Here is a 9,691-nt window from a genome sequence, read left to right on the forward strand (position 1 = left end):
GCTCCTCATCCATCCCCAGGCAGAGCTCCATGCACTCCAGCTGGTCATTGACATAGAGGGCAACACCCCCTCCTCGTCTCCCCTGCCTGTCCTTCCTAAAGAGCCTGTATCCCTCCATCCCAACACTCCAGTCATAGGAGCCATCCCACCACGTCTCCGTGATGCCAATAAGGTTGTAGCCCTGCAGGCGTGCGCACGTCTCTAACTCCTCTTGTTTATTCCCCAAGCTACGTGCGTTTGCATAGAGGCATTTAAGTTGGGCCCCCGATGAAACTGACTTACTGGCTTACAATCAGCTCCCCTTACCCTAACAGGATATTATTTTTCATTACATTGCACATAATGAACTTCTACAAACAAACAAACAACCCAAACAAAAAGTACTTGGCAGGGAAAGCTATTTTTTCTCAATTTTTTTGCAGGTGGTAAACAGAGAGCAACATGAGTTGTCAGCCAGCAGAACATCCTTAGTCCTAAGGAAATGATAGACTACTGATAAAGATATACACAACTGCAGTGAGCTCTAGCACCACTTCACCTAAAACAGAAAATTACCAAATTCAGATGCATATAGGAGGAACTCAGTGTGTCTATGAACAACAATAAATGGTCACTGTGACATATCAAGGCACACACTATGAAATGGGAAAGAATTTCTGCTAATCTGACTTCTGCTAATGTTCACTTCATCATTCTGTATAATCATGATATCAAATTAAAACAATAGCAATTCCTCTAGTAACTAGCAATTCAATTGCTTCTAGTAGTAAGTGGAGAATAAAATAATTAATACTGTTACTGTATTATGACTGTGTTACTTGCCAGACCACATTCAAAACCAGAACACAAAGGGGCTTTAATTAAAAAAAGAAAAATTATTTTAAAGATAAACTAAATTAATTCTTACTTTAAAAAGAGAGCTGATGTGCTTCTATGTAAAATATATTCCTGTTTTGCAAGCCTGAAGAAGTATTATTTCTATTTTAAATGTGTACATTTTCATCAAAGAACTGGTAACAACTAGAATACTACTGACTGCACAGACTTCTTGTCAGGAGCAGTTATTTTCACTGCATAATGCAAAATGGAGATAGGTAGGAATAGGATGGGTAGGTTTAAAGGAAGAAGGATTTAATAGATTTTGACTGTTCATGTGTGTGTAGCATATCTCAGTGGAAAGCAGGAAGCTTTAATTATGAAAAATTAATTCTTGTTGTCAGTTACAGACAAATTCTACTAAATAGGTAATATAGTCTTATTTGCTATTATTTGTGGGAGGTTTTTTGTTTTTATTTGTTATGTAAAGATTATATTTAATTTAAAATACTTAGGAAAGAATAGAGACATTTTCTATTATCTGCAAAAAGATTTTCTGTGTTTGCATAAACTGAAGCTCATTTTCAAAATTTATTTTCTCCATTAATAATTCACACAAATGTATGTTTGTTTTCAGATGTGGTCTATTTCTGTAACTTCTTTCACTCTTCATCTAATCTCTATTGTTTTGTTTTCATTCTGTTTCTTTGTTTCAAATGAAAACAAGCATAACTTCATTTCTGTATTTTTTTGCAGCAAAACACAGATTTTGAATATTTGCAGGTGGATATTATCATAGGTAATTTCTAGTCTATAAGCAGCGTTGCAGAGTCAGTTTCTCACTAGTTCCATGAACATAAATGTTTTAACAAAATAAAATAGTCTGAGATACAGCTGTCCTATCATCAGGGAACTCCTTTTGGAAGAATTAAACTCAGTCTCCACTCTCATTCAAGTAAAACATGGACTTGTCAGAAACGATGAAGATGGCAGTAATCCTTCGAGCACTGTATATTATCTATGCCATTTTAGAACTATTTGCTTTACTGCTCATAGATGTGTCTTTATGAAGAGACCTTATTACTGCTTTCTCATGAATTTTGCTTCAGAGAAAAAAAAAAAACTGGAAAAGGTCATTAGCTAACATGTCTCATATAGAAAGGATAAGTGATATCAATATAACACAGTGCATTAACAACTTCTTTCTTCCATGTTGCCTACCATTTATGTGAAATCCAATTTGGATAATACACTATTGCAAAGAAATCATGTCAACCTATAATCCTGTATATTCAATAGTGGCAGTTCAAATACAGAATAAACTGGTATGGCATTATGAATTCTGTTTAATACGTAGTAAAACAGAAAAAGGGGTTCCACTGTGAACTAAGAAGATTACCATGTGTAAACGAGCACGAACATAAAACAAATACTGATATGAAGACAAGATGTCATCAGCTGTGTTAATATTCCTCAGCTTTCTAGTTTTTGTGGATAACAACTTCATGGACCAATGCTATGATCTACTGGTTGCCCTTTCAAATTTTCAGTGTCTTGGGGCAGGGGGGAGTAGAGGGAGAGGAGGAGGAAAAAAAATAAAAAGAAAAAAACCCACAGCCTATTAAATATTGTCTAGTCTTGACAACATTCAGTCCCAAATGAAAATTGGTTTTGTTGAAGAATTTCTGGGAGGTGCCAGAACAAAACAATTTTAAAAGGGGTTAGACACCCTGATGTGGTCAGATGTTGTTGTGTCTGCAGTGACAGACATTCAGCACAAGCCAAAATGAAACATTGCATAATGTTCTGAGCTAAGGAAATGGACAGTTAAAAATCAATCTCTATCTCACATTCCCAGCTCTGAACCTGAAAATGACAGCTATTATCCAGATTTACATTTTATCCCAGCTAGAATAAAGCCAATAAATCACTAGGCTTTTGGCTGTTCAGATAATTACAATGTGAGTGGCTGGTATGAGTTGCACTGGGGGGAGATGCTTTCAGAGAGCTATAGAGCACAGAGTGGAAAGAATGACAGTGAAAAATGGGCTTGATTTCCATGTTGAGATGAGAGCTTACGACATGCAAATCGCTGAACACAGTAACCTATGCTGAGACCCATCAGCCCCCCTCATCAAATACCCAGACAAGGTAAGTCTGTGTAGTGGAATATATTTACAGAGCTAATAGCTCAGGTGAACGACCATTTGGTTTAAAGGAGGCAGGGGAGTTTTTAATGTATATTAATGTATATTAAAAAATATTCCCATGTGTCTTTGCCAGAAGTGATTTCATCATTGCCATAATCTTCAGCACAGCTTACCAGTTTGCTCCCATGAAAACAGAAACACTTTGAAATCTCCTTCATTCTCAGTTATGATTAGTTTAAATCTAATACACTTCTAAACATATCTGTGTATCAGATTACCCAGCAGCAAGAAATTCAGCTATACAGACTTGTCAAGAGTATTTGAATGAAGACACGATTCAGATGTTCCTAAATCTGTACTGTATTACTGCTTATTTCATCCTGAAATAATTCCTTTCATTCCTCAAACGTAAATCACAGTTCTGTCTTATCACAAATGTAACGTGTGCTTCATGGCTCCTCCTCGTAATTGTCCTGGCTCTCAGTCTGAACTGCATCTTCCACGCTGCGTTCCTGCATGAGGCCCCCTTGGGATCCTGACAAAAATGTTAAGATGGAAGAATTAGCTTTATTATTCTGTATGATTGTCTAGTTTATATTTTAAAATTCCAAGAAAATTTCCTAAATAAAAAAGGAAAAGTAAATATATATAAATGAGTACTATTTTTCAACAGCTTTACTCCTATCCTTTGATGAACTGCCTAAAACTGTATGCAAACAAACCTAAAAATAGGTATATTTTTATTACTACAAACTTGAGAAAACTATCTTAAATACAGCTGATAATTCATCTAGTTGAAGTTGTCTTGGGAAGTCACAACAGTGGGATGTCCTTATTGTCACAATAGGGGAATCTTATTACCCAGACACAATGATTTATTATTATACATTGTTGATTACATATTTCATCAAGTTGCTTTTTCTCTTGATGCGTTAATTTTTGTTCTTTATTGCATTATATAAGACCACCTTTTTCTCTTTTTGTAATAAAAAAACTCTGGGAGTGGCTCTGCAGATAAAGATGGTTATTCTTACTGCAGATAAAGGCTGTTTATTTTACCCTATTTCTTTCTGCTTTACAAGTACTATGTGGAACATCAAGAATGCTCCGATAAATGTAACAGACAGACAGTCAACTGCAAAAAATGCACCAAGTTTCTATTTTGTGTTGAACACAATATGGCATCAACATCAGTTTGTTGTATGATAAAAACAATAATTACGTGCAGAGCATATCAGATAAACACCTGCACTAAGGTGAAGAATAAGTGTATAGAACTTTCCAGTCTACTTGAAATGGTCATTAGTAAATTAAAAAACTTATACATTCCCCCTCTGTTGTGGTATTAAAATAGCTCTATAAAAAGGTGGGGGGGAAGCATGAAATGTGAAGGTTCTGCAACTTGGCTGAGGTTCTACACACCATATCTCTTCGGTAGTTATAAATGGATGAGATCATACTAACTGTAAAAGAAGATAATAAAATGTAGCTAAGCTGTAAGAAACTAAGACAAAACCACTATAAGAACATGAAATAACAACTACTTTAAAATCAAGGAATGATAAAATTGAGAAGAGGAAGAGCCGTTAGCTAGGATGGAAAGAGGAACAGGTTGAAATATAGAAGAAAATGGAAGGAAGATAAAACAGACTGGATAGAAAGAGAGGATGAATTGCACTGAAACAGGAGATAATGATAGACTTTAAATATCACGCTAAAGGGCATTTCGGAGCCAGCGCAGAGTAGGTAAATGAAAAGACTGTCCTTGATACTTCTGAGATTTTTATTTGTTTGAGTACAGACATGATGTATTCAGTGCTGAGGCACATAAAGGATTATAAACATTGGAAAAAAATGCAGGGAAAGCCGCTCCACCCTTTGTCTCATTGAACTTTGAGCAGAAGAAATAGAACAGATGAACAACAGAAAAAACACTGGCAGATATTTCCGTACACTACTGCATGAATGAACAATTTCCCTCTTCCTTGTTAGCTCCTTTTCTGAAGTGTAAAGATAAGAAAAATAGTATCAATTTTTTTTTTTTTTTCATTTCATGGAATTATAAAATAGAGTAGTGGAATAATCTAGGCTGGAGGGGATTTTAAATGTTATGTGGTCCAACTCTCCTCTCAAAACCTGGGCATTTTACATCAGGTTGCTCAGGGTCTTATATAGTTGGGTTTTAAATATGGTAAAAGATGCAGATTCCACAGTGTCTCTAGGCAACTGGTTCCAATATTTGATTATCCTCTTTGTTAAATTTTTCCTTACTATCCATTTAGAATTTCCTTTGTTTCAACATGTGTCCATTGCCTATTGTCCTTTCATGTGCACCTCCAAAAAGACTCTGTCTCCATCTCCACTACACTTTCTTGTTAGGTCATTGTAGATAGCAGTAAGGTCTTGCCTTCAACATCTTTTTGTAGGGCTGAACAGTCCCAAGTCTCTCAGCTTCCCCTTGTACGTCAGGCACTCCAGAAATGTTGTTGGACTTTCAGCATGTCAAATGCATTTCTTGAACTCTGAAATCCACAGTTGGTAGATGAATGAGGACTTGTTTGCATACACAACAGGTAATATGACATGAAATCATATTCCCCAACAAAGATTTCCAAAATCAATGCAGTATGCACAGAATTAAACCAATCTACAAAGAACCTCATTAACTCGTAACTGATAATTCATTTACAAAACCAACTGTTTCACCCATGAATAAAAGTAGAAATAGCAACATTAAAAGAAAATCAAAGGTATTCTCTATTCCTTATTAATTGATTGAATTTCTCATTTAATTTTCTAATTTAATAAGAGATTTCTTTTCCTTACAGCTAGATTCTTAATTAGCCTACTTCTGAATACAATAATGAATTTTGGCTTATACATTAACACCAGTGATATGGATATTCTGGAGTCACAAATGTAATATATTAATTATTAAGAACCTACATAATATTAAATATGATTAAATTATTAGGACTATTCATAGTAGTACTATAGCAGGACATAAAGACCCACTTGAGATGTGATATTATTACTCCAAATTCAGTATCTAGTAAATCTTAGAAGGCAAACATTCCAGAAGAACAAAGCAGAAAGTGGCAATAGTATACATTTTCTTCTTCAAATATATTTTAAATTTTTCTTCAGTTTGAAAGCACGTTTTCTCCCAAACTTTACTAGTCAGTTTAAAGAAATATATATGTACTCTGTAGCTGTAAATTATTCTGTACTTTGAACTAAGTAGTATACATTGCTATGAAGCAACTAAGACTCTATTGTGTTCATGAACTGAAAATTTAACATGTATGAAGATTTTTAATGTAACTATTACCTACTAGATTATGCTAATAATTACAGTTTCAGAAGGTTTGGATTAGAAGAGTGGTGTTTCATGAAACTATACTTAGTTGGTGTAGCAGGCATAATAAGCTACCACTTATAAGGTGAGCTAACCCTGCAGGGTATTTAGGATGAAATGAGGTAAATCTCTCTTCTCACAAGCATCCTGGGTAAGGTTAGTTGCCAGCAGTATGAGTTCCTGTTAGCAATCTACCTGGTTAATATAGAGGTCCTCTACATTTTCTCACATCTAATATTTACTCTACCAAGGTAATTTTTTTTAACATATTACTTCTCTCTTCTCACAAGCATCCTGGGTAAGGTTAGTTGCCAGCAGTATGAGTTCCTGTTAGCAATCTACCTGGTTAATATAGAGGTCCTCTACATTTTCTCACATCTAATATTTACTCTACCAAGGTAATTTTTTTTAACATATTACATTATTATCAAGGTCTTAGTGGGGTTAAAAGCAACAGCTTGACCTTCCTTCAATAATTGCTGCAAATTAATAAAATTTGGCAGACAACGGCAAACAGCTCATGCAAGAATGCTGTCCTAAAGAAAAAAGAGAGGCTTGAGAAAAATGACAGCTTTATTAGTGATGCAATATATGATAATGCATAGGCTAGAGGTACAACAAAATATTTCATCTTATCTTGTACATCAGCAATGTCTGATAAAGATTAAAAGGCTTTGTGTTTATTTTATTCTTGTGTAAATTCCTCAGGCTGCTTGCTACTTGTTTTAAAACTCTTTATTAGCAAAACTCACTTTCAACTTAAGGTGATATTAGCATACTCTTTATATCATTGGTTATTGTCAAATATTTTTGCTTTAGGAAAGGAGAGTGAATTTGTATAAATCAAGCTGGAAGTGTTCTTTTTTTCTTCTTTTTTCCCATCAACCTTTTCTGTTTGGAAATGAGTTTTGTGACCAGGAATTGTCTGTCTTTTGCTGATAAAATGACAAGACAAGTCCAGAGACGTTACAAGCCAGAAAAGTCCAAAAACTAAGACACACATCAGTTTTTACCTCTCATCTTAGGTCTGAGCACTAAGATGTCCTAGTGAAATGGGACAAGAGGATGATGCTATATCACCATCTTTTGACCTTGAATGTGCAAACAAGTCATTTTATATAGCATTTAGAAGAATTCTTCTGAATATTTCATTCATTTTTTGTATGCAAAAAAACATGTAATTTCAAGATGGCTTTTGCAGCTTTCTCTCTTGTGCAGTCATTATCTCAATTTTAAACACAGTTGTACTCTATTTCCTGGTAAGTAACTCAAACAACTGAAGTGTGATTAAAGCAAATTTATAATAATTACAAAATTATTCTTTTTCACCTATGTATTAAATTGAAAAAAAAAAAAAAGAGAAAGGTTTCTATACAGGAATTCCAAAGTTATCATTTTCTCTGAATAGAAGTTCCTTTTTTATACGAAGATGAATTTCTTCACCCCTTTCAGCATGGTGCATGTGCAAGCATCAGAAAAATCCCATTATTGCTACTTGTCAGGTTTCTCTATTATCCCCTCGGGAGCATGCAACACCAGAATTTCCTGCTGCATCCAAATAAAGAGATTCTGAACAGCACTACTCTAGGGTATATATTTATCTCACATTGAATAGGCAAGAAAAAAATCATGGAATTATAATCGATTATTTTGACTACCAATTTCCTTGAGTGTGGTTGAGCTGAGTGAGTAATTTGCAGTGAATCATTCATGGGGTTAATTTCCCTCCTTCTTTACTTATGGAAAATCCATGAGACATTCCTAATTTATTTGAATTTTTTTCTGTCTAGAACAGAATCCCTCTGAAGCACATGAAAGTGTGAAGACAACAAACTTTCTGTCAGTGGAACTGTACTTGAGAAATATTTCCCCCAGGGTTTCAAATCTATATGGATTGATCACACACAGCCAAAATTCAATCTCCGTTATTTTAAGTTTACTAGTAATTTTATGTACGTGAATAGTCATATGTAACATACAACTGAACTACTCATAGGCACAAAGTTGAGTGTGTGCACAAAAATGTGCAGGACCAGCACTCACAGTCTGGGCCTTGCAACACTGTAATACAGCATTATTTTTCCTCTGGTCCTTTGCAACCCACTTTCCATCAGGAAAACTGTCTTCAATTACTGGAAATACCTTGCTATGCATCATTAGATAAATAACTTTTTAATAAAGAGAACCCAGGTGTACTGGTAAAATGCTATGATTGAATACCGTTAATGTCTCAGCTTCATTAGGCAATGACAGGCTGTCATGCTCTTTTCTTACTTATTCTGGTTGAGTTGCCAGCCCTTTCCTGTGGCTATTAATGATGACAGAGTATTTATAACTCTATGAGAATACAAATACGTTTCCATCACTGTCTTATACATTTTCCTAACCCCACAGATTGTGACCTTAGTACCCTACATGCTCTCTTGGAAAAAAGGTATACACCTATACCTCTTGCTTGTAACTGAAACACAACAGAAACACATGCAAGTGCAGAATTAATTAAGGATTAATTTCCTAATCATGTTTCAGTAATACTTCCTTCTGAAAATATTTCAAGATTTGATACATACTCTACTGATAGACAGTAGTAAACTAAAGTTTCACCTTTTTATTCACATTAAGCTAAGTTGTGTTTGACTTTTCTACTGAAATTAAAAATGTGAACATGAGAATAAGAGGTCTTATTCAGAGGAATATTACTGAAGGGCAAACAATCTATAGCGGCATACTCGTATTTAGAGAAAAGAAACCTTGACTACACTGTCTGCAATGATGTTATTCATTAATCTCTATAGATACCATTTCAGTAATGAATGGCAAATTTGACATATGAAGGAGACAATTTCAATTTAGAGGGAAATTATGTGTTTTCTTTAGGTTAAGGATAATGCTATCTTAGAATATCAAAATCTAAGCCACCTACCTCATGACAGAGGAATTACTAACCCATAAACCAAAACTGTTGGTGACATACTGACAGATAATACTGATTGACATAGAAAGTTTTTCACCACCAAAAACTGACATCCCAACTTTCAGTGTTCAAGAGAAAAGAATAAAATCACTGACTACAGCATCCTCAAAACAGTTCTACACAGAGAGCTGGGCTGAGTGTGTAAGATTCCTACAGTTAATGTTTTTGACCTTCTCTGACTTTTCTCGCTCAGAACTGTTAGTGATTTTCGTATGATGTACAATATGTATCGTGGTTTAACCTCAGTCGGCAACCGAGTACCACACAGCTGCTCGCTCACTCCCCCACCCCCCGTGGGATGGGGGAGAGAATTGGAAGAGTGGAAGTGAGAAAAACTCGTGGGTTTACATAAAAACAGTTTAATAATTGAAATAAAATAATAACAATAATAAT

The sequence above is a fragment of the Aptenodytes forsteri genome, unplaced genomic scaffold (assembly GCF_000699145.1).
Source record: "Aptenodytes forsteri isolate BGI_AS27 unplaced genomic scaffold, ASM69914v1 Scaffold144, whole genome shotgun sequence".
Classification (NCBI taxonomy): domain Eukaryota; kingdom Metazoa; phylum Chordata; class Aves; order Sphenisciformes; family Spheniscidae; genus Aptenodytes; species Aptenodytes forsteri.